Here is a 26,898-nt window from a genome sequence, read left to right as displayed (position 1 = left end):
TTCACATTCCTAGGCCCATTGGCAGAGGCGGAGGCGTGGGAGTCATTTTCAGAGCCTCTTGTAGCATCAAAATCCTTTCTCTTGACCCGATTTTGGGCACCGAGCTATTAGGACTCTCAATTCAGACCCACGCCGGTAGCATCGTCACAGGGATTTTGTGCTATCGTCCACCAGGGGCTTTCAGCCTTCAGCAGCAACAAGCACTTATCACTACCCTAACCAATATCGCCTTATCTCATCAGAAGCTGCTGATACTAGGCGATTTTAATTTATGGCAAAACGGCTGCCTTGATTTAGCTCTCAAGAACCTATTTTCTACCTGTGACAGCTTCGGCCTCTCTCAGCTGATCCCCAATGCCACCCATAGAGCAGGGCATAGGCTTGACCTATTATTTGCGGCACCTGACTTGGTGGTTATGGGTGAAACCCTTCCAATGGACTGGACTGATCATTCACTGGTTAAATTCTTACTCCACAAATCGACTGACCCTTTCAAGGCCCCTGCTCCGGCCAAGGAAATTAAATGCAGAAACTGGAGGGCTCTCTCATGTGCTCATCCGTCCGGGGAACTGTTCCATCTGCAACATCTTTTTGATGTGAACAAAAGCACAGTCAACAACTACCAGTCTCTCGTCTCTAGGATCTCTAGGGTGGTCGACACCCACGCCCCCCTTAAAAACCGGACCTGTAGGGGCAAAGACTCTGCCCCCTGGTTCAATGCCGGCCTAAAACTGCTTAAACTGGAATGCAAACAAGCAGAGAGAAGGTGGAGACGTGATTACAATAAAACTTGCAAAGACACGTGGAAAACCAAGGTCCACGCATACAAAACCCTCATCAAAAAATCTAAAGCTGACCATTACGCCTCCCTGATCTGTAACACCACCAACAATGCCAGGAGCATTTTCAGCATCCTAAACAGCGTCACTAATCCGGAGTCCTGTAAAAATGCGATCATCCCGTCCCAAGATCTTTGTGACAATCTGGCCATCTTCTTCAAGGAGAAAATTAAACTTATCCTTAATGATCTGGATACTCCTCTTAATGCTGGAAACCCCCCTCCCTCGAACACTGTCACTCTGGAGAATCCAGCACCTCACTTAAATGTGTCTCCAGAAGATTTCCTTTGCAAGTTTCCACCGCTAACACTCGAACTTTTCACTAAGATAGCTAGAGGGATCGTGTCTGGGTCTCCACTGGACCCAGTACCCCCGAAAATTTGGAAAGAATTTGAAACTGAACTTTTCCCCCCGCTCCATCTAATTTGTCAGCAATCCTTGATGACCGGCTCTGTCCCGGTCCACTGGAAACGAGCGCTAGTCTCCCCTCTACTGAAGAAACCTTCCCTGGACCCTGACTGCTCAAAAAGTTACAGGCCCATCTCATTGCTGCCGTTCCCTGCTAAGATAGTGGAACGGGTGGTCAGCAACACCCTTTCCAACTACCTGGAACGGCATACACTATTGGATGGGGCCCAATTTGGTTTCCGGCCTGCTCATGGCACCGAAACTGCCCTTATTATCGCCTTGAACGAACTTCAAAGGCGAGCAGACAGAAGTCAGGCATCATTTTTGATACTGCTCGATATGTCTGCCGCCTTTGACACGGTGAACCACAAGATCTTACTGAGTCGCCTCTGGGAGGTGGGAGTGAGGGATACGGCACTGCAGTGGTTCCACTCTTTTTTGCAGGACAGGCAACAAGCAGTTTCTCTACCTCCTTTCCAATCTACTTTTTCCCCGGTAACGCACGGAGTCCCTCAGGGCTCGGCCATTAGTCCTATACTTTTTAATATTTACCTTAGGCCACTTATTCTCTTGATCAATAGCTTCGGCATCCAAACCATTAACTACGCTGATGACACGCAGATGATCCTCTCCTTGGAAGGAGAGGACTCTATCTCCATAGAGACCTTACACAATTGCCTGCGGGAGACATCAAGGTGGCTGAAGATGAATTCACTTCAGTTTAACGCAGGGAAAACCGAGGTGCTTTTTAACAGTGGCTCGAGGACTCCCTGTCCGTTCCCCAGCAACTTCTGGCCCCCGGAAACAGCTTCTAAGGTACAGCCTGCAGTCTCTGTCCGCAATCTAGGGGTCATGCTTGACCACCAGCTCAGCATGGAGACCCATGTTCAGAAAACCTCTGCCTGTTGTTATGCCATACTGCGCTCTTTAAGGAAAGTTCTACCCCTCCTACCCACCCAGGCTCGCGCACAAGTAGTCAGATGCACTATCCTGAGCAGGTTGGACTACTGCAATGCCCTCCTGCTCGGGGCCCCGGAGTATCTATTAGACAGGCTACAAAGAGTCCAGTCTGCGGCTGCAAAACTTGCCTTGGGGCTCCCGTCAAGATCCCATGGACCATCCGCCTTGGCACATCTACACTGGCTTCCCCTTAGACAGAGAGTGCAATTTAAGGCCCTCTGTATTGTCTTTAGGGCTCTCCACGGTTCCGGTCCTGCCCCTCTTCAATCCATGTTTGTGTGGTACGTTCCTACCAGAAAACTCCGCTCCTCGGATGCCAAACTGGTGGTCACCCACAGATTCAAGAAGGTCAGATCTGGAGGTAGATCTTTCGAGGTGACTGCCGCTAGACTCTGGAACTCCCTCCCCGCCGACATTAGACATACCGATGACCTGCTTCCTTTTAGAAAAAAGGTTAAAACATGGCTCTTCCCGGGCTAGCCCTAGCTTCCCTGTTTCTTCCCCCCCCCCTCCTCCTCAGACTCTGTCAGCGCCAGGATGCCTGCCACGGCGACAGTTCGCGCTCTACAAATTCTTAAAATAAAATAAATAAATACATAAAATGCCTCTGCACGTCTCATCCTCGACATCCCCCACCACAGCCACATCATACCCCACCTAAGAGACCTGCACTGGCTCCCCGTCAACAAGAGGATAACCTTCAAGCTCCTCACCCATGCACACAAAGCACTCCACAACACCAGACCAGCATACCTCAACAGACGACTCAGCTTCTACACCCCCACCCGCCAGCTCCGCTCCACCGATCTCGTCCTCGCCGCAGTCCCCCGCATCCAAAGAACGACTGCCGGCGGTGGATCTTTCTCCCACCTCGCCACCAAGGTCTGGAATACCCTCCCCACCCACCTACGTCAGACCCAAGACCTGCTGACCATCAGAAGACTACTCAAGACCTGGCTCTTCGAGCAGTAGCAGCACCCCCCCGCACCCAACGCCTTGAGACCCTCACGGATAAGTAGTGCGCTTTACAAGTGATATGATTGATTGATTGATTGAATATTATAGTTTCCAATATCAAAATAATTCTACAAAGAGCTGCAGTTCAACTAGTTTCAACATGAAAGGGTTTCAATGCTTTTGCATTTGACTCGTGAGGGACATCTAGTAACGACTAGTTGAACTAGAGCTCTTTGTAGAATTATTTTGATATTGGACACTATAATATTCACTGCCCACTGCTAATCTCGTCCCATAATGCTTTGCAGGGCCTTTGGTTGGGATTGTATTTTTGCCCATAACTGTGCTTTGGGTGGTCCTAGGAGGAAGGGACCACCACTGAATCGTTCACCAGCATGATATGGTCTTTGTGTTCAAGGCATCTGCATGGTCCTCACCCTAGGTTAGGGAGGACCCCAAAATCATCCCCTCTCTCATTGTCTAATATTGTCATTCACAGTTCACTTTTGTGAATTGGTTATATGTTTTTTAGCATGTAAAATTGCTTTATCAAAGCAATTGTGGGTATTGTTGATATTGCTGCTACGCTGCGTGTTGTAGCACAGTTTTTGCACTGTGCTATGTGCATTCTACGTAGTGCGTAGTAGTGCAATCTACGCATGCTCCGTGAGCAAAGCGTAGTACTAGGCCCAGGGTTAGAGGTGAGAGACAACTGCCTAACATTTTTTCTTCTGGCACCACCATCTGTCTCCTTTTTCCACTGCCGGAAGTCCGAGGGTGGGTGGGATTTCCGGCTGTGAAGAAAGTGAAAGACGCCCCAAGTGAGGCTGTTGTGATTTACGCTGAACCTATTCATGAAAGCCTGTGACATGTGCTGTATCGCTTTTATTCTAAACTACAGAGCTCTACCTCCACACCCACCTTGTGTCACTTAAAAGAACTGGGAGGGTCTCCTTTTTATACCAATAGGTTGTGTTGTATAGTTTTCAGATTGTACTGAACCCTGAGGCAGATGGATTTTGTCAGCTCTGGCAGGATTTGCGGGAGCTCATCCCTCTTGTACATTGCATCCCCCACACCAACAACAAAGACCTCCACCCCTGTGCGCCGGAGCTCCAGGGCCGGACCTGTAACATCATCCTTGGACCACCCATCTGTGATGAGGACTACGACCCTGAGCATGTTGGCTTTGCCCCCCACTGCTCTCGAGCAGCACCTCCCATCTGACGAAAGAGAGGGCTTCCCCTGTGTAAGTGGAACTGTACATCTTTTTGAAGGTTTGCATGGTGTCAATCAGGCCACTGACGTTGTGGGAGACGTTGAAGGGGACCTGTATCCGAGCATCAATGCTGAACAGGACCAGGCTGAACTGCACTGTGTCCCGGGACACGTGGAAGCTTAGCACTGTTACACCTGGCACCATTGGCGTGGGTCTCCCTTCCATTTTTCGCTGTTGTCTCCTCTGTCTTTGCTGGTGATAGATGCTCTGGGCGCTGTGCCACTGCCATTCAGTGCCACAGCGCGAATGCTCCCTGTGTAAAGATGACATGTAAATTGGTATATCCATGATTGGCTTATTTGGATTACCTGTTAGTCCCTAGTAGCGTGGCCTGTGTGTGCCCAGGGCTGGTAAACCAAATGCTGCTAGTGGGCCTGCAGCGCTGGTTTGCGCCACCCAGAGAAGCAGCTTGTAAAGTGTGTCTCAGACCAGCCACTGCAGTGTCTGGGCGCAGTCTAGAACTGCCATCTTGGCTGTGAAGTGCACCCACTTCCCAGCCCCTGAACCTTCCCTTGGCATCATGTAAGCCACCCCTATGGGAGGGTGCATTGTATGTGTAAGGTAGGACATGCTCTGATGTGTGTAGCATGTCCTGGGGGGAACAGCCATTACAACGCGGTTTTTACCACGCGCAGCTTTTACATCGCATGTGTTACAACGCATGCGATGTTACAACGCAATGCCATTACAACGCAAGTCTTTACATCGACTTGCGCTAGATGGCGTGCTAACATTACAAATAGTGTAGTTTACTATCCCAACACCTTCCCTACTGTTACGTGGACTGGAGTTGGAATAGTAAATTACACTTTTCTAATGTTAGCACGCCATCTAGTGCAAGTCGATGTAAAGACTTGCGTTGTAATGGCATTGCGTTGTAACATCGCATGCGTTGTAACGCATGCGATGTAACTGCACGCGTTGTAATGACACGCGTTGTAATGTCATACATCCATGTCCTGGTAGTGAATTACACCCAATTTCGTTTTTCACTACTGTAAGGCTACCTGTTCTCCATAGGCCAGAATGGGAGGTTTGGCTATTGCATTCTATAGTCCTAACTGACCGACAGAACATGGTAGAAAAACGAATTTAGTGTCCCTGAGCTCAGAATATTAAAATACATCTTTTAGTGAAGTTTATTTTTATATTCTGTGTTTGAAAATACTACTTTTAGAAAGTAGGTATTTTCTTGCCTAAGCCTTCCAGTGTGCTCTGCTGTTATGTGTATTGGCTGTCTGGTTTTGGAGGGACAGGGCAGGCTGAGTCAGACCTGGGTTGAATAGAGAGATCTGCATTGGAGTATGGGGAGGGGTAGCTCCTGGACCTGAGTAGGGCTGTGCCTGGCAAGGTGAATGCTGGCTCCACCTCCCACTGTGCGTCTGATGGCAGACCCCCTCTTTCTGAAAGGAAGGATGCAGCCTGGTAAACAAAGAGGTCCAGGGCTGGGCAGAACTGGTTCTGGCTGGGTTCAGTGACTTGTAGCTTCTGAGAACAAAGACTTTTGGGGTATAAATATCTGTGCTGAAAACCCCTACAATTGGTATTGCTCCTGGACAACAAGAAGAACCTCTGTCCGTGTAACTGAAGGAATCTGCAGGAGAGGACTGTCCTTGTGCTTGTGTGCTGTTTCTTGAACAGGCCTTCAGTGGTTACTACTGGACTTGGAAGAAGAGGAAAAGGACTTTGAAGGAACTTTTATTTTTGCTACATCAATCACCCAAGGGCTAGAAGAGAGCTAGCCTCCTGCTGGAGTCTCAGGCACATCAGACTCCACCACCAGCCTCCTGTTTCCTTCCAGCGAGGAATTTTCGATCTGCAGGTGAGGCTCCTGTGAGTTCCAGGGCCTCTAGTTCTACTGTGGAGAAGAGAGTGCTGAAAATCGTCGCTAACGCCCGTTAGCGAGCCGCTGCAGCTGAAGAGCGTAAGGAAAATCATCGCGCTGCTGCCACTGAGTGCTTGCTACCGGAGATCATCGCATCACCTATTTGCGGGCTGCCAAATGCTCGCTAACCCGAAGATTTTCGCATTGCATGTTTGCGGGCCTCAAAGCGCTCGCTAACCAAAGATCATCGCATCGAGTTCATCGCTTCACGAGATCGCAGCGCGGACGCCGAGCGTTTGCCATTTCCATCGCATCGCATCAGGATCGTCGCTCCCTCGCGGAGCGCCATTTCTTTTCATTGCAACAAGATCACACACGCAACAGGCTCGGCGCATCATCCTCCCTTCGCGGCAAGGATTTAATTGCATCGCCGGCTTAGCGTGTAGAAGTTTGTCGCTTTGTCCTGCACACAAATCAGCGCATCATCCTCCCTTGCGGCAAGGATTCAACCCATCACTGGTTAGCGTAAGGAAAATCATCGCTACAACTCCTTAGCGACATTTTGGTTGCTTTACTACAGAATCCAGGTATCTTGTGAGTAAAAGGGTCGCAGAGACCACTGCCTTGAACTGAACTCCTCTTTGCACATTTTGAACTATTTTTGCAGTCTTTCAAGAGTAACCCTATTTTCTAGCATTGTGGATTTTTTACTGTTATTGGTCTTGTGTTAAGTCTATATATAAAGATACTTATTTTTTATAACTACTTGTGTGGCGTCCCTTTGTAGTGTTCCTCACTGTGTTACTGTGTATGGTCATAAATGCTTCACACACTGCCTCTGAGATAAGCCTAGCTGCTCGTGCTACGTTACCCCAGTGTTGAGCAGGGGTTATCAAAGGGTGTAGCCCGCTTACTCTGACTTAGGAAGAAGGGTCCCTACTTGGACAGTGGCCAGCCATTGCCAACTAGAGACCCCCATTTCTAACATTGGTGGTCAGCGGTGAGGATCTGGACTTGCATTTATGGTATGCATACAGCAATTATAGTGCACACTACTGCTGAGTGCAGACCATAACACAACCACATTCGCTTTTGAAGTTTTTTGATTCTATTTTTGATTGATATTGCCAGTTATTGCTACAATGGGCAAGCCCAGATCCAATGCCTCTGAGAATCTCTCCTAGGAAGAAGAGAAATTAGAAACCTACAATGCCAAGCAGCTCAAATATTTGTGCAAACTCTTCACAGTCCCTATCACAGGTCTCACTAGAAGGGAAGAGTATTACAAGGCGCTGAAGGCCTGGTTAGAAGCCAGGGATGCCCCTAGGAATATGGAAGAGCCTGTGGAGGGGGGAGAGAATGCAGGAGAGCAGCAGGATGAAGTGGTAGATTTGGTAGGAGATAAAGCAGTTGCCAGCCCGGGCACTAGTGTGTCCTCAAGGGGTCTGACTCCAGAAGAGATGGAGGACAGGTAGAGAGATAGGCTGCACAATATGGAGATGGCTAAGCTTAAAATGGATGATCAGAGGGACCTAGAGAATAAGAAGTTAGAATTTGAAATGATGAAAGTGAAACTTGAGCATATGAGAATTTTGAGGAAGTTGGAGATTAAATCAAAGAGTATAAAGATCTCCCCCTCTGGTGGCAGCACACCAGTAGTGTATGCTGAGAGTAGAGTGTATATACCTAAAGAGGTTATTAAGGATTTCCATAAAAGTGAAGATATTGGGCAATCGTTTGCCGCTTATGAATTAGCTCTGGTGTCCCACCGGGTCCCTGAGAAGGATTGGGGAGCGGGGTTGTGGGGACGCTTGGTGAGTGAGGGGAGGGATAACTTGTTGGATCTGCCCCAGAAAGTAGTATGGTTTATGCCCACATGAAAGAATCTTTGATTACTCGCTATGGTTTGACCCCTGAGATGTATAGGCAGAGATTTAGAACCTGCAAAAAGCTAGAGGGTACCACGTGGGTTGAATATGTGTCTTTTTTTTGCAGAGCAATGGAGCGCTGGGTAAAAGGTAGCAAAGTAGAAACTTTTGAGCAACTTTAGGATTTGATTGCATGGGAGCATTTATCTAGTAATTGTTTTCCTGAGCTACGCCAGTACCTGATTGATTGCAAGCTAACTAACCCTAGGGAGCTTGCTGAGGAGGCGGACCGCTGGGTGAGCACCCGGGTTCGCAAGGGTGCAGTGGGATACTTCGCCAAAGGTGGACAGGGTCCCCAGCAGAGAGGTGGGGGGGACAGGGGTAAACCAAGGGAGTTCCACAGAGGGCCCCAAAGTAATTCCCAAGGGAACCAAACAGTGGTGTCCCAGCCTCCCCAAGATAAGAAGCCAGTGCCCCCAATAGGTAGGCCTGTTCAGAGGGGGCCCCTTACTTGTTTTAAGTGTGGTCAAGTGGGCCACAGATACTTTGATCCACAGTGTCCCCAAAGGGATGCTCCTGCACCACCCTGTGCACCACCCCACCAGCTTGCTAGTGTAGCCCTGGGAATGGAGGAGATGGGTGCCCAAGGTGGGTGGGATCCCGTAGAATTGACCCTTGTCTCACTAGGAGACTTTGAGATGGTCCCTATGCCTGCACTACCTGATAACACTAAAAAGTACAGACAGTGGGTGACCATCAATGGCCATAGAGTGGAGGCTCTAAGGGACACAGGAGCCAGTGTAACTGCTGTCAGCTCCCGGTTAGTGTCCAAAGAGCAGGTTGTTCCCCATGCATTCTACCCAGTAGTGTCCGCAGACAACTCAGAGAGCCAATGTGAGGTGGCTCAGGTTCCCTTTGAGTGGGGGGGGGGGGTCTCAGGAACTCTTCAGGTAGCTGTGAGGCCCACCATGCCTGTAGACTGTCTGTTGGGCAATGATTTAGAGAACTCCCCATGGGCTACGGTGGAGAGGAAATCTCACTTGGAAATGTTGGGTCTGCCTGAGTGGGCGGGTGCTACCATTCGGTCCATGGCAGCCAAGGAGGGTGTTGAGAAAGATCTGGAGCCTGAGAGTATGGCCCAGGTCCCTGCCTTAGAGAGAAGGATCGGGGGGCACGGGAAGCCAGCCCCCTTGGTCCCCACGGCCCAGGAGGAAGCAGACCCTGAGGGGGATGCCCGGGAGCCTACCGGGGAGCAGAGTGTCAACCTGGGGGGCCTGCCTGCGCTGACCCATTGGCAGCAGGAAGGGGGGCCCACCAGGGAGGAGTTTTGAGCCGGGTCAGCCCGTGTGCTGGTGGTACCCGAATGCTTCAGAGCCTTCCTACTGGGGTTGGCTCATGACATTCCATTGGCAGGACATCTGGGGCAGACCAAGACCTTTGAGAGGCTGGCAACCCACTTTTATTGGCCCCAGATGCGCAAGAGCTCAGATACTTATTTTTTTTTTTTTTGAAACCGTTTATTACAGGTCTTAAAAGTATACAAGTATGGGCCCACAACCTTCCGGCCGGCCGCTAGCAATGGTAGGAACATACGACATACATTCATGGAACACGTGGTATTACAGGAGGAGCATTTCTCAGTAGATAACAATGTCAAAAACCACATCATCCAGGCCACATTATGCGGTTTCATTTTAAATTAAGAACAACAAAAATTAAAACCACACCCACAAGGCAACCCACAATCAAAAATAGCAGCACGTGCTCCCCAAGAGGGGGGATCCCAATTATACACAGAAGTGTGAAGAGGGGGAAGAGAGCAAAGCGAGGACTGGGGGAACCCAATGCCCGGCAGCGGGGGAATGAGTCGGCTAAGGGGATGGGGCCGGCGAGGGATCAGGCAGCAGCGGTGGCGCGCAGATACCCCCTCGGTAGGCATTCCAGGGGCCCCATACTTTCACCCATGTCCCAGGCTTACCCCTCGCCACATACACCACTTTTTCGCGAAACATGCACCAGTCCATGTGTTCTTTCCAGGCCGAGACCGTCGGGGGCCTCTGGGATCCCCACAATTGAGCAATATCACGCTTGGCTACCATATATCCCAGAGTCACCCACCACGTCTGCGGCGCTGAGTAATCAGTCGGTTCCCACACATTCAACAGGCATCTCCTCGCTTCAGGCAGCAGCGCCACATGCGTAACCAGACGCAGCACCTCATGTACACCACGCCAGAACCCCTCTACCTCCGGGCACTCCCACAAAATATGCATAAAGGTCCCCAAAGCACCACACCCACGCTTACATAACCCATCTCCGGCATAGCCCATACGCAGAAGCTTTGGCCCCGTCATGTAGACCCGGTGGAGTATCTTGAGCTGGACGAAGCGAAGGCGAGCCGGTATGGCCACCTCCTTCGGGGAGGCCACCGCGGAGGTCCAGTCCTCGTCGTCCAACTCCAGCCCGTCGGCAACCCAAGCCGCACGAAGGGCAGTCAACAGGCCTGAGCGGTCGTTTATCAGCTTTTTGTATATAAGTGAGATCGTGCTGTCCGGGACGTGCCCATCCAGCACTCTATCTTCCAGGGGGGAATATTCCGGGATGGAGGCAACGTCCGTGAAGACGGAACCCAGCGCATGACGGACCTGCAAATACCGGAAGTATTCACTGCCCTGCAACTGGAATTCCGTCTGCAGCATATCGAACGTTTTAAATCCTCCCCTCGTCCAAAGATCCCCCACTTTGCTGATACCTATTATGTCCCACTTCTCGAATCCCTTAGAGGTCCACAGGGAACCCAACCGCTCAGACGCATATAGCGGTGACGCCCGGGTCAAACGGTCCTTCCACCCCATAGCTGCATTGGCCGCGTGCCAGACTTGCACCATGACACGCGTGGGGCCCGTCAGACGAGCGTCGGGCGCGCTAGAGTAGAGCGCTCGATTGTAATCGCCACCTGGCAGGAGCATCTTGTCCATTTCAAATGCCGGGTTTAAGGCGGGCCCGTAGAGGCCATGGTTAATGGCAGCGAGCTGGGAGGCCCAATAGTACCGTTTAATATCCGGGAGGGCAATCCCCCCATCAAACCATGGGAGCGTCAGCTTAGCCAGAGCAATACGCGGCCTCCCGTCCCAGAACAGGCGGCGCTGCAGACTCTCCACCTCACGGAAGTAGCGCGCCGGGACCAAGTCCATAGTGTTCTGCAGAGCGTACAGAAAACGCGGCAGAGACATCATTTTGAACAGTGCCGCCCGGCCGAGCGGCGAAAGCGACAGGCGCCGCCAGCGTGCGACATCTACCCGCAAACGCTGGAGGGGGGGAAGCAGATTACGTTCATACCGGGCCTCCGGGTCCAGAGTAATGAAGACACCCAGGTACCGAAATCCCAGCGGGGCGATCTGGATCGGACAGCCCCGCGGGAGAATAGGAGCCTCCCCAGAGAGAACATACACACACGATTTAGCCCAATTGATGACGAGACCGGAGTTACGACCAAACGAGTGTAAAACATCAACTAGGACTATAAGTGATTTGCGTGGGGAGGCTAGGTACAGAAGGATGTCATCAGCGTATAGGGATACGCGATCCTCATACTCGGGGGTCCAACGGAGACCACGGATGGAAGGCTCCCACCGCAGCCACTCCGCCAGGGGCTCCAAGGCAAGCGCAAAAAGAAGCGGCGACAGGGGACAGCCCTGCCGCATGCCCCGGCCCAGCTCGAACGGGGCCGATACTCTTCCGTTCACGACCACCTGTGCCAATGGGCCCGCATACAACAATTTGACCCAACTGATGAATCCTGGGCCAAACCCGAACTTGGCAAGCATCGCCCAGATGTATGGCCACTCAAGCGTATCAAACGCCACGGTGGCGTCTAAGGACGCCAAAATGGCCGGTTCCCGTATGAATGGGACGCGCGCAAGCACCCCATGCAAACGCCGCAGATTAAGGGCTGTATTGCGATGGGGAATGAAGCCAGACTGGTCCTGATGAACCAGATCTCCCACCACACCGACCAGCCGATTGGCGAGTACCTTAGCGAGAATTTTGGGCTCCGCATTCAGTAGTGAGATAGGCCGATAAGAAGTAACCTGATCCCGAGGTCTCCCTTCCTTGTGGATCACCACGATTGTAGCCAGACGCTGGTCAAGCGGGAGGGAGCCCAACGAGTGGGCCGCGAGGAACATTGCGCGGAGGTGAGGCGCCAATGTATCCGGTCGCAGCTTATACAGCTCGATAGGGATACCATTCGGGCCCATGGCCTTGCCAGAAGCGACCGAGCGTATGGCGAGGGCGATTTCGTCGGAGGTGGGAGCGGCGTCCAGCGACACCCTGTCCTCCCCGGACAGGGAAGGCAGCGCGATATCTCTGAGCAGGGCACGGGAATCCTCTTCCGAGCAAGAAGAGACCGGGGAATACACCTCGCGGAAATACTCCGCGAAGCAGGAGACAATTTCTTCTGGTTCAGTTACACACACACCATTCGTTTTCTCAATCAGCGGGACCACACGATTCGCTCTTTCCTTTTTATCCAACCACGCTATCAGTTTACCAGCCTTATCACCCACATCATACAGCCGCCCCTGTTGCTCTCTACTAAGGCCCCTGGCCGCCTCCGTAACGAGGGCCCTATAAGCCGCCTGCTTGAGCTGGAGGACATGTAGTGCAGCGTCCGTCACCCCATCTTCTAGATTACCCTCCAGCTCCGCTATTTCAGCCTCCACCCGGGTCACCTCCTCCCGCTCACGCCTCCGGCGTGGGAAATAAGGGATAGGGCCTCCCCTCTAAGTACTGTTTTGAAGGCCTCCCACAGGGAGATAGCTGAAGGCACTGACCCCACGTTCTCCTCAAAATAGCGCTGGAAGGATTTAATCAAGTCAGCGCGAATAATGGGGTCGCGCAGGTACCAGGAATTGATTGGGACCACCCTGCTCTCAGCCCTCGGAAAGACATCAACATGCAACAATAGCGGGGAGTGGTCCGAGATACCCCGTGCCAAATGGCGCACCTCCCCCACCCTCCCGACATGGGCCACCGGGACAAGGACATAATCAAGCCGTGAGAGACTACCATGGGCCCCCGAGTGGAATGTGTATTGCAACTGCGTGGGATGTTTTAAGCGCCAGCAGTCCACCAATCCCAGTGTATCCAAGAGGCCGGATAGCCACGCCTGTGCCCGGGGGAGGTCCCTAGGGGGGTGACGATCCACAGTTCCAGAAACCACCGCGTTGAAATCCCCCCCCACCACCAGAAGCCCCCCTGGAAGGCCAAGGAGGAGGCGCCCCAGATCTGCAAAGGTGGTCGACTGCAACCCCGGTGGGACGTACACTGACACAAAGACAACCACTTTGCCCTCCATTCTTCCCACCAAGACAGTGTAACGTCCCCTGTCATCGTGGAGCACCTCATCAATTTCTAACGGGAGCGAGTTCTTTACCATGATACCGACACCCCTCGAGCCTGACGTGAAGCCCGAGTGGGCCACGAGGCGTTAGCCACGCCGATTCATGGCGCAGAAGGAATTGCCAATAAGGTGTGTCTCCTGCAGGAAGACCACATCAGGCGAGAGTCGCTTCAGGTACTGTAGGACCACACCTCGTTTGATCCTGTCCCCCAGTCCATTAACGTTCCAAGACAACAAAGTCAATTCCCTACCCCCCATCATACACAAAAACCATCATTCGTCCCCCCGAGTGCACAGTAGAGCCTACACAAAAAAAGGGTTGCCTTGTGATAATAACAAACAACGCCCCATCCCTGCCCACCCACCCCAACAAAACTCCCCCCTCCCTGCACCCCTGCATGAGCCCAGACAGCCCCCCCAATGTGCAGTGTGCCTGTCGCCCCATAGATAGATAAACTAACTAGACCCCCAGAGGAGGAGGGAGAACCCCCAAGAGACCCCACACAACCTCCATAGGAGGGGAACTTAAGCAATCCGACGTATAGTCAAAAGTGGCATCATTTTTGTCCCGAGCGAGGCCTAATATTAGTCCCTCAGTCTTGATCCGGCGAGCCCTCTCCCCCGGCCGCTCCCCCCCCGCCACCCCGATCCCGATCTCCAGACAGAGTATCCAGCCAGTCCCCGGCCGCTTCGGGACGATCAAAAAAGTGTGTGCGACCTTCCACCTCCACTCGCAGCTTAGCTGGGAAGAGCATGGCGTACTTGATGTTTAGGTCCCGAAGACGGCGCTTGACACCAAGGAAGCTCAGTCTCTGCTTCTGGACCGCAGGGGTGAAATCAGGATAAAAATTAATATCCATATTATCAAGTCTAATCGGTCCCTGTAGTCTGGAGGATTGCAGGATAGCGTCTCTGTCCCGAAAATTAAAAATCCGGGCGATGAGAGGTCTCGGAGCGGCTCCGACCTTAGGCCTTCCCCCGGGAACCCTGTGGGCCCTCTCCACAGCAAAGAATTTACTCAGCCCCCGTGGCTGGAGATGGGTAACGATGAGGTCTTCCACGAAAAGGTCCGCCGCCGCTTCCTCACGTCCCTCAGGCACCCCGATGATACGGATGTTGTTACGCCGGGCCCGACTCTCGGAGTCCTCCAGGCGACGATCCATCAGCGCACTCGCACGAGCAAGCCGGCGCACCTCCGTTTGCAGGGCCGCCACATCTGTCTTAAGGCCCGATGCGGTGTGGGCCAAAGAATCAACTCGGTCGTTGGTCTTGGAGAGATCGGCACTTATCAGGCCAACATCTACGAGGACCGAGTCGATCTTCTGCGCCAGTGTGTCAAAACGCTGGCCCACAGAGGCCTTCATCTCGGCGATGGCGCCCATGACATCCCGCAGAGTCAGATCCGTGGGCAGATCGGGGGCATCAGTAGGGCCCTCAGGGGACTTGCGTGGCACCTCAGAAGATCCCTTCTGGAGGGTATAGCGATCCATGCTGTTGGACTGATGGGCTGCGCCACGCCGGGTCGATTTTACCTTTGCCCGATCGCCATCTTGTTTCGTGGCCATGGTCCCAGTCTCCCGATCGCACCAGCCACGTCGTGAAGGGCAGGCAAGCCGGTCCACGGGCTCCGGGGGGGTGCCACCCCAGATCTGCGGGGCGGATCACAGCCGGCGGGCAGGCAGGGTCCCCCAGTGAGGCCACACCAACACACAAAGCCCCGTGACCCAACCTCGCATAGACAGCAAGGAGGGTACGAAAGCGAAAGTGAAAGTGCGGGTTCTGCGAGCCACCAAGCCCTGCCCGCCGCTGTTATTCACTTCGTCACTGGATCGCCCCACAACGCAAATCCGGGGTTCGGCTAGGAGAAGGCCGCAAACCTCAATCGGTGTTAAAGTCGGTGTCCGAGGTCCGATTTGGAAGCGGAAAACGGGCGCCACCTCAGCTCGGGCTCACCAACACAGTCCCCTCATCTGGGACAGGATATGTTCAGTATAGTGATAGGAGGTCGCGGAGGTCCTCGGGAGCCTCGCACCTACGCGGCCATCTTGGTTGCGCGCTAGGCTCCTCCTCCTCGAGCTCAGATACTTATTGCAGAACCTATGAGACTTGCCAGGCAAGTGGGAAGAGTGGGGGGAAGATCAAGGCCCCACTCCAGCCCTTTCCAGTTGTTAGTATCCCATTCGAGCGAGTGGGCATTGACATTGTGGGGCCTCTGGACCCCAGGACAGCCATGGGCAACAAGTACATCCTGGTCTTGGTGGACCATGCCACCCGGTACCCTGAAGCTATCCCGCTCAGGACAGTGACGGCCCCTGTGGTGAGACTTTCACTTGGGGATCTCTCCCATGTGGGGTTCCCCAGAGAGGTGGTGTCTGACAGGTGAACCAACTTCATCTCCCAGTATATGAAGTTTCTGTGGAAGGAGTGTGGGGTAACTTATAAGTTCACCACTCTTTACCACCCCCAAGATAATGGTCTGGTTGAAAGGTTCAACCGGACCTTGAAGGGCATGATCATGGGCCTAGAAGAGCCCCTTAGGCGTAAGTGGGACGTCCTCTTGCCTTGCCTGTTGTTTGCATACCGTGAGGTGCCACAGAAGTCCTTAGAGTTCAGACCCTTTGAACTGCTCTATGGCCATCCGGTAAGAGGGCCTCTGAGTCTGGTCAAGGAAGGCTGGGAGCAATCTCCCAGGAAACCTCCCCAAGATGTATTTAGCTACATGTTGGCCTTCAGGAACCAGACTCGGCGTTTCAGAAAAATTGCTGAGGCAAATATGGAAGCCAGCCAGGAGGAGATGAAACGCTGGCATGACCAGAATGCCACTCTGGTCGAGTTTCAACCTGGTAAAAAGGTTTGGGTACTGGCCCCAGTGGAGCCTTGTGCGCTCCAGGATAAGTGCACCAGTCCATTTGAGGTGGTGGAGCGCAAAAGTCCAATTACCTACTTGGTGGACTTTAAGTCTCCCAGGAACCCCCTGCGGGTCCTGCATGTGAACCGCCTGAAGCCCCACTTTGAGAGGTCTGAAGTGGGCATGCTTCTTGCCACAGATGCTGGGATGGAGGAGGAGAGTGAGCCTCTTCCTGACCTCCTGTGTGGGGGGGACGAGGATGGGTCAGTGGAGGGTACGGTCCTCTCCATCACACTGACCCCTGAACAGCAGAAAGATTGTCACCAGCTGTTGGGGCAATTTCCTGATTTGTTTTCCCTGGTGCCTGGTGTCACTGATTGGTGCGTCCATGAGGTAGACACCGGGGACAGTCCTTCTGTCAAGCACAAGGCTTACAGGGTGACTGACAGGGTCAGGGCCTACATTAACCCCTTCGCCGCGGCAGGAATTCCGCCGCGGCGCTGGGGGGGTTTGGGGGCAGTTGCGGGTCCGCTGTGCTCGTGACGGAACCACTCCGTCACGAGTCACGGTTGAGCTGTGCTCATGACGGAGTGGTTCCGTCACGTCTCCGCCCACTGCGCTAATCGCCCGCACAGGCGGGGAATTAGCGCCGCGTGGGCGGAGTGGCCGCCAACGGCCGCAGCATGGCGGAACCACTCCGTCATGAGCACAGCGCAACCGTGGCTCATGACGGAGTGGTTCCGTCATGAGTGGGGAAGGGGTTAAGGAGGAGGTCTCCAAAATGTTTGCCCTAGGGGTGATTGAGTCCTCTAGCAGCCCTTGGTCCAGCCCCGTGGTCTTGGTACCAAAAGCTGCAGCGCCTGGTGACACTCCGGAACTTAGGTTCTGTGTGGACTACGAGGCCTCAATTCGGTCACAAGGACCAACGCGCACCCCATCCCCAGAGCTGATGAGCTCATAGATCGGTTAGGGGCTGCCCGGTACCTCAGCACGTTTGATCTAACGTCTGGGTACTGGCAGATCGCCTTAACTGATGGGGCAAAGGAGAGGTCAGCATTCGCCACACCAGATGGGCACTACCAGTTCCGTGTGATGCCCTTTGGGATGAAGAATGCCCCTGCCACCTTTCAGAGGTTGGTCAACCAGGTGTTGGCTGGGCTGGAGGATTTCAGTGCCGCCTACCTGGATGACATTGCAGTGTTTAGTTCCTCGTGGGAGGACCACTTGCACCACCTCTGGGAAGTGTTGATGGTGCTGCGCAGAGCAGGCCTCACAATCAAGGCCAGTAAGTGCCAGATTGGGCAGGGTTCTGTGGTGTACTTGGGTCACCAGGTGGGGAGTGGCCAGGTGGCACCCCTGCAGCCCAAGATTGAAACCATCCTGGCTTGGGAGCCCCCAAAGACCCAGACCCAGGTGAGGGCCTTCTTAGGACTCACAGGTTACTACAGGAGGTTTGTCAAGGGGTATGGCAACATTGTTGCACCCTTGACTGAGCTGACTTCCAAGAAGCGGCCAAAGATTGTGAACTGGACTGACACCTGTCAGAAAGCTTTTGATGCCCTCAAGACTGCCATGTGTACAGCACCCGTACTCCAGGCGCCCAATTTTGCTAAGGAATTTATTGTCCAGTTAGACGCTTTAGAGCATGGGGTGGGGGCTGTTCTGTCACAGATGAACGAGGAGGGACTAGACCAACCTGTAGCCTTCATCAGTAGGAGGTTACTTCCACGGGAACAGAGGTGGAGTGCAATTGAGCGTGAGGCATTTGCTGTGGTCTGGGCACTGAAGAAGCTGAGACCATACCTGTTTGGGACTCACTTCCGGGTTCTGACAGACCACAGGCCCCTCAGATGGTTGATGCAGATGAGGGGTGAGAATCCCAAGTTGTTGAGGTGGTCCATTTCACTACAGGGTATGGACTTCACGGTGGAACATCGCCCTGGTACAGAACACGGCAATGCTGATGGTCTGTCCAGACTTTTCCGCCTTAGTGATGAGAACTTCCAAGGGGCTGGGTAGTTCTCCCCACATTTCAGCTGGAGGGGACGCGTGTTAGACCTAGCACCATTGGCGTGGGTCTCCCTTCCATTTTTCGCTGTTGTCTCCTCTGTTTTTGCTGGTGATAGATGCTCTGGGCGCTGTGCCGCTGCCATTCAGTGCCACAACGCGAATTCTCCCTGTGTAAAGATGACATGTGAATTGGTATATCCATGATTGGCTTATTTGGTTTACCTGTTAGTCCCTAGTAGCGTGGCCTGTGTGTGCCCAGGGCTGGTAAACCAAATGCTGCTAGTGGGCTTGCAGCGCTGGTTTGCGCCACCCACAGAAACAGCCTGTAAAGTGTGTCTCAGACCTGCCACTGGAGTGTCTGTGTGCAGTCTAGAACTGCCATCTTTGCTGTGAAGTGCACCCACTTTCCAGCCCCTGAACCTTCCCTTGGCATCGTGTAAGCCACCCCTATGGTAGGGTGCATTGTATGTGTAAGGTAGGACATGCTCTGATGTGTGTAGCATGTCCTAGTAGTGAATTACACCCAATTTCGTTTTTCACTACTGTAAGGCTACCTGTTCTCCATAGGCCAGAATGGGAGGTTTGGCTATTACATTCTATAGTCCTAACTGACCCACAGAACATGGTAGAAAAACGAATTTAGTATGCCTCAGCTCAGAATATTAAAATACCTCTTTTAGTGAAGTTTATTTTTATATTCTGTGTTTGAAAATACCACTTTTAGAAAGTAGGTATTTTCTTGCCTAAGCCTTCCAGTGTGCTCTGCTGTTATGTGTATTGGCTGTCTGGTTTTGGAGGGACAGGGCAGGCAGAGTCAGGCCTGGGTTGAATAGAGAGATCTGCATTGGAGTATGGGGAGGGGTAGCTCCTGGATCTGAATAGGGCTGTGCCTGGCAAGGTGAATGCTGGCTCCACCTCCCACTGTGCGTCTGATGGCAGACCCCCTCTTTCTGAAAGGAAGGATGCAGCCTGGTAAACAAAGTGCTCCAGGGCTGGGTTCAGTGACTTGTAGCTTCTGAGAACAAAGACTTTTGGGGTATAAATATCTGTGCTGAAACCCCTACAATTGGTATTGCTCCTGGACAACAAGAAGAACCTCTGTTCGTGTAACTGGATGAATCTGCAGGAGAGGACTTTCTTTGTGCTTGTGTGCTGTTTCTTGGACTGGCCTGCAGTGGTTACTACTGGACTTGGAAGAAGAGGAAAAGGACTTTGAAGGAACTTTTATTTTTGCTACAGCAATCACCCAAGGGCTAGAACAGAGCTAGCCTCCTGCTGGAGTCTCAGGCACATCAGACTCCACCACCAGCCTCCTGTTTCCTCCCAGTGAGGATTTCTATCTGCAGGTGAGGCTCCTGTGTGGGCCTCGAGTTCTACTGTGGAGAAGAGAGTGCTGAAAATCGTCGCTAACGCCCGTTAGCAAGCCGCCGCAGCTGAAGAGCGTAAGGAAAATCATCGCACTGCTGCCGCTGAGTGCTCGCTACCGGAGATCATCTCATCACCTGTCTGTGGGCTGCCAAATGCTCACTGACCTCAAGATTATCGCATTGCATGTTTGCGGGCCTCAAAGCGCTCGCTAACCAAAGATCATCATATCGAGTTCATCGCTTCACGACATCGCAGCGTTCACCATTTTCATCGCATCGCATCAGGATCCTCGCTCCCTGGCGGAGCTCCATTTCTTTTCATCGCAACAAGATCGCACACGCAACAGGCTCGGCTCTTCATCCTCCCTTCGCGGCAAGGATTTCATCGCATCGCTGGCTTAGCGTGTAGAAGTTTGTTGCTTTGTCCTGCACACAAATCAGCGCATCATCCTCCCTTGCGGCAAGGATTCAACACATCGCTGGTTAGCGTAAGGAAAATCATTGCTACAACTCCTTAACGACATATTGGTTGCTTTTCTACAGAATCCAGGTATCTTGTGAGTAAAAGGGTCGCAGAGATCACTGCCTTGAACTGAACTCCTCTTTGCACATTTTGAACTATTTTTGCAGCCTTTCAAGAGTAACCCTATTTTCTAGCATTGTGTATTTTTTACTGTTATTGGTCTTGTGTTAAGTCTATAAATAAAGATACTTATTTTTTATAACTACTTGTGTGGTGTCCCTTTGTAGTGTTCCTCACTGTGTTACTGTGTATGGTCATAAATGCTTCACACACTGCCTCTGAGATAAGCCTAGCTGCTCGTGCTACGTTACCACAGGGTTGAGCAGGGGTTATAAAAGGGTGTAGCCCGCTTACTCTGACTTAGGAAGAAGGGTCCCTACTTGGACAGTGGCCAGCCATTGCCAACTAGAGACCCCTAACAAGCACCACCTCTTCCAAGATGGACATCATGAGGCAGAATTCATCTTCAAATAGACCGAAAGAACCACGGACTAAAAGCACGAGATCCACCTTGATATCCTTCCGACCAGAGCATTCTGTTGAAAAAAAAACAGAGACGTGTTAGAGATGAGCGGACAGCATGTGCCGAGGAAGACAGGGATGAGGCAGGGGTTGGCTGGGATTCTGGCTTTCAAAGTATCATCCTGTGAAAACAGTCACCACACAACCTGTGTGGATGAACAGAATAAACACACGCCAGCATCCATACTGCGCTGTTACCAAATATCTAAACACACTAACTGTAACAGTGAGAAGGTAATTTATTTAATTACATGCCCATGTCACAAACAATACGTCGGTATGACGACACGAAAGATCAAGCTAAGAATTATGGAACATAAAATTACCATTAGATGTAGGAAACAATCTACTCGCTTGACCAATCATTTTCTGGAGTCCAATCACAAACCTGAGGAGGTCAATTGGACCATTCTTGAACAACCATATATTCCTCCGCATGTAACTGATGCGTCCAACTTCCTTTTAAAAAAAGATCAGCGTTGGGTGTTTAAATTACGCAGTGATGTAGATGGACTCAATGATGCCATTCCATGGACTCTTGTACAGTAATAATGTATAAATACACTTATTACAACTATGAGTTATCAGTAAGGTATGTCTTTTTGTTGTTGTGATACTGTCCATGCCAACACTCATAGTTACTATGTACATGCACATTGACAAGTCCGGGCAGTACATCCTTTGGTTTTTTGTCCAGCTTAGGGTGTGACCGTAGTTGTCACCCTGCTTCATGTTTAGTGTCAACAGCAGTGTTATTATAAATTTTATTGGGTATCATCACATGGGGTCCGTACTCTACTTTGATGTTTGTGTTGGTTTTATACGACACTCACTTTGTGCCCCCCCTCTTTTGCTTGCGACATCCTCAGCGCATATTTTATAAAGATCGACTGTGGTTCGCATATACATACAGGGTGAAGAATCATGATTAATTTACAATGGCACCACTGACTACACAATGGACCGTTTTTTGTCGTCTCCTGACTGTTAGCATGACGCGTCAATACTAAGCAATGATCAATATTGATGCCTCTGCCTCCCCCTTTTTTACAAACATTGGCCAGTCAGTTTAGTATATCCATTGTTATTTGCTCCTTGTTTAACTTCGGGCGCGATCGTGTTTTGTTACCCCATTTCATGATTATTGTTAACAGGATCGTCAATATAAATTCTATTAGGCACAAACACATTGGGTCCGTACTCAACTTTGATGTGTGTGCTAGTTCTATGCAACACTCACTTGGTAGCCCTAGCAGTAATATTGATGCCCCCTGTTTCTATACACCGTCTTAACGTCGGAGAGGGACTATATATCCCATGGTCCCTTTTGACATACTGTTGATGACGAGCAGGGAAACGTACGCCTGGTTTTAACGTTTGACGACACGCTCACGCATCTGATGCGTTTGTCACATACAATTCCTCACAGGTGTGGCCACTTGCGCGTTAGCATATATGCCGCGTTTTCGTCAGTCCGGTTACCGCTTGGAGCAACCAGGAAGGAAGCCCGGGGTAACGACGGACAGGTCAGTGGCAGCGACTTGCTGACTTGACATGCTCAGGCATATACACATTTTCTCTCGCACTTAGGCCTCAGTATATTAGTTCAGTGGACTTTGAGTTCATTTCTATCATTGTTGCCACTATGGTTTATTTGTGCTCTATTTATATTTGGACACAGTACTCTTCTTTGGGTTGGTCTCTTGTCTTTATCAATTGGCTTTTGTAGAGAGCTAGATACCGGTATGAGCCTCTATGTACGCCATCGATGTAAGAAATAAATACATCATGATTGTCCATAAACTCTATCCGTATTATTTAGTAGTATCATAACTTTGATGATTATATTGGGAGCTTCCCGATCTTTGGCCACATTGCCCACAAATGGATACGCAGTTGGGCATTGAAGATTGTTACTAACTACCATCTACACAGTCTACTCTTGAAAAGTTATGTTTAATAATAGAGGAGCCGTCCATAGGCACTCATAACATAAAACAAAATGCTGGTATAGTACTAGTATTTTTTTATTTCCTTTTTTCACAGAGCGTTGCCTCACGCCCTGAGTTGTTACCAGTAGCGGTGGGCATTATCCCCGATTTGATACGGGTAAGAGGGTCATTTGTAGACCTTTCTTGACAATATTTACTTATTAATTTGTTTACGTGATTGATTGAGATGACATTGTGCACTATGTGACTATGTGCCTTCTTCTCTTTTTTTCTTTTTCTCAACAGGTGTTTCTCTAGTATTCCTGTAGTTTTCTTTGCAACAAAAGTACACAGGTTGGTTGTATCGTTCCTCAATATTTTCATTTGTAGTAGGTTATCACTGAATTAGTAATCGTGCAGTAGTAATAGATCTTGGTCTTAAAGAAAGCCACGATCACGTCTTGATTAAGTTTGGCTGAAACATGTTGACCTTATTCCTCACTAGCGCGTTCGTCTATTAGGTCAGACCGCGCCCTTACTGCTTTTTAACATTGACGCCTAGAGATATTTAATAAACATATTTTTCTCTTGGTAGCCAATTTTAACACATACTTTATTGACACTGCACCATATTTTCACCACATCTTTTGCAGCTTCATTGATCTCTAGGAGATCAAGTCCTCTATTTACATCTTAACCCCTTCCATGCTCATGACGGAACGGTTCCGTCATGAGCCACGGTTGAGCTGTGCTCATGACGGAACCGTTCCGTCATCGGCCCGCCCGCGCACGAACCCTTCAGCACCGCGGCGGAATTCGCCCAGCGCTGAAGGGGTTAAAACATCTGCGAGCTTCTCCGTTGACATTTTGCAAGGAGTAGTAGCTCCTTAACTGCACTAGGTTGCAGTTAAGAGGAGATCCCATATAATGAAGCATGCCACTCCGGTGGGTGATGGGATTCTGTCCTCTTTAAGGGGACTTCTTGTATAGTTGAATGTCCTGTTGAGTAATATCAGTCTGTGTTCATACATTTTCATTATCAGACCCGCGGACTCTGTGTTATTGTAGTTGTAGTAAGGGGAATTGTCTGCGCTGGTCTTAAAAAATTACCCTCAGACCCTCTAACTCATCCGGTTTTGTAATATATTTTACAATAGTCTTGCCTTTTCTTCTTGATATAGCTACTCCATCCAAAGGGAAACCAGACAGGAAGGAGTTTGCAGCCAAGGCCCGGCACTGGAAGCTGGAGGCCATGCAAAGGGAATACTGGCGGCTGGTGGTTTTGACGTGGGAGGAGGAGGAGGCGGCAGCAGCTGCAGCCTCCTCCAATGCCCCGGGTCCCAGCCACACCCATCCAGCGTTACGGTGCCACCGTCTGGCAGCCACCCGCCACTGCCCATCTTTTATTATCACTGCTGCCCCACCCCTGGATGCAATTGACGCGCGTTGAAGCGCTGCGTGGCCCTTCTATAGGAGCAAGTTTGTTTCCTCCTGGAGAGGCGAGCCCCCTGATAAGACCCTGTTAATTGCCCCTTTTTTATTTCTTCTTTTGATGGGTGGGAATAGGGCGTGAGGGTTAACTTTCTTTGGACAATTGGACTTTTCATATAGGTTGGACTTTTTCGTTCCGGACATTGGTTGGGGTTAGGGAGAGGGGTGGGTCAGGTGTTGTTGTGGGATTTTATACATAGTTTATTTTTGTTAGGGGATTAAATTATATATTTATACTTTACATACAATGTTGTTAATGGTTTGTGGGTGGGGTTACTGTTTTACGTCACACTGTTTCCTTGCTGGTGCAGGGCCACAGCCAGTGTTTGATTTAAATAATTGGATGACTTTGTAAGACACAAACAGATAGATGCAACACCCCTCACTGAGTGACTTGTCCTACTAGTATTGTCAGTCCCTCCTCCTAGTCTATGCATTCTGCAACTGGACTCATAAAAGGGGTGTGTGAAATTGAAATAATGAAAACATTTCCATTATTAATTCTGCCTCTCCCAAACATCTTCTCTTACCAGTGCTTGATGTTTAACTTAGGCACAGCGATGGCTGCATGGTGAGGATGGTTTTCTTTCCCAACATGCCAGTGTTGTGGTGGTAGTAGTAGTAGACAATGGCAGTAGCATTTGCAAAAAAAGAAAATGAGACAGTCAGTTGCCTGAGAGAGACTGTTGGAGTAGTAGTAGAATGAAGTACAGTACAGAACTTACTGCCAAACAAGAGTATGCAAAAATCCAATAAAACATAATGGTGGCGGGGATAGCCTAGTACATAGAGTTACAAACTCTAGTTGTGCCGACTAGGCCTACAGTACATTCGACTCAAGCGTAACCGTTAGTGCTGGGTAGGAGGATGAGAACAAATCCAATCGATGCCGGCAAATAATGCTGATGGATTAGGTTCGTTTGATAAAAAAATTACCTCGCAAATATACTGCTCATGGGTGAGCAAGCAGAAGAAGATCCTCGCCCTGCCTTGAAATTGAATTAGTGTTGCTTTTGCCATATCCGCACCAGCAAGCGTGTGATAAATTATTAGTTTCCATTTCATTTAGTCACACCTTAATAAGTCACACAGCCTGGGGGAAGTGGGTTAGGGTTTGATGATTGGTTGGGAAGGGGAGTTTGGGGAAAGGTTTGACAAAGAAAAACAGTACGCATGGAAAACAACATAAGAAAAAACAATCTTGGCAGACGACCATATCCATAAATCTGTTAAGGGAGAAAAAGGAAATGCATGCATGATGATGATAACTTGATTGTTAATGAAGTACTTACTAACTACTACTAGACAATAAGACAGTACAGGGCAACAGTATAGTATGCAATTTGCCTTGCCTGTCTGCCCTCAGAGACCCAAATTACATATAGTTTCTGTTCTGTTGTACCGGCCCGGGCTTACTATTAAAGATAGCAAAGGAAATTCAAAAATAGCTATAGGGATGAATTGAAATTTAAGCAGAGAGCAAACATACTAATAACAACAACACACAGTAGTAATGATTGAAGACAAAAAATAAATCAAATTATTTAAAAGATTATGAAAGTTGATACTCTTATTGTATGTTATCCTGGTCAAAATGGGGAGTTGCATCTCAGCATTCCTTTTGGTCCTCCCTTCCATGGACGCTCCGGCCATCAATCTTGGGTGACTCCACTACCTGCCTGGCAGATGTAGATTTATTGGTAAGGTAAGTGTGAGTTGTTTTTCCCAGTATAGCACAGGGTAAGGGCCGGCCTGTAATTTTAGATGGAAAAACAAAAGACATATTGAAAGATCAAGTAGAAAAAAAATGCATAAATTACGGTGGAGTGCAACAAGAACACTTTCAGAGGTGGCATGGATACAGCATGTCTACTCTAGTCTGTTTCCAGCATTAACCTCCAACAACAACAGGTCAGAGCAGGCCCACGGCACCCACCGTGACCAATCCTCCATTTAGCGTACTTTTTTGGGGGGACAGAGGCAGCCAAAGCACATAATATAAAGCAACATAGCATTTTACAAATTAAGTGACTAAATCAATGCACCACTCTCAGTCATACCACCACACTCGACTCCACCACTACACAGACATGTAGGTCTGCAGTGGTTGTTGTTGACTTGTTTACCTTTTATGCCACTCATGAAACACCCCGAGTTATTCCATCAATCATCTTGGATCCTGCGAAGATATTATTTCACTGTGGTCATCATCATGGTGTTGTCCAACTCAGTGTGCATTGTACAGATTGAGTCCCCTTTCCATATTCAAAATGCAATGGATCGGCCTGCAGTAGAAGTACAAATGTGTTATTAAAAAACGAGAAGGGAAACAAACATTGCCTTGAGTTACTTTTAGTGTTTAGATTAGATAATAGTACACAATGAATAACTTCATGCACTACAAACAACAACACAAATCACTCAGTCAGCATTCAATGCATGTCATCATTCATTACCTGTTCCTTCTCATCTTCAGTTAATAGGCAGTCTATCTTGGCTCGGAAAGGAGGATAGCTATAGTAGTCATCATCATGTTCCACTTCTTTTCGAGGGACTCAACGAGGCAAGAAGTTCTTCTATTATGCTAATCATCTGGCTTGAGGGCAATTGATTTAGGGTGATTCAGGAGGATGGAGGAGCAGGACTCGGAGGAGTGGACTGAAATG

This window comes from Triturus cristatus, chromosome 4_1 (genome assembly GCF_964204655.1).
Source record: "Triturus cristatus chromosome 4_1, aTriCri1.1, whole genome shotgun sequence".
Lineage (NCBI taxonomy): Eukaryota > Metazoa > Chordata > Amphibia > Caudata > Salamandridae > Triturus > Triturus cristatus.
Note: the sequence above shows the minus strand (reverse complement) of the source record.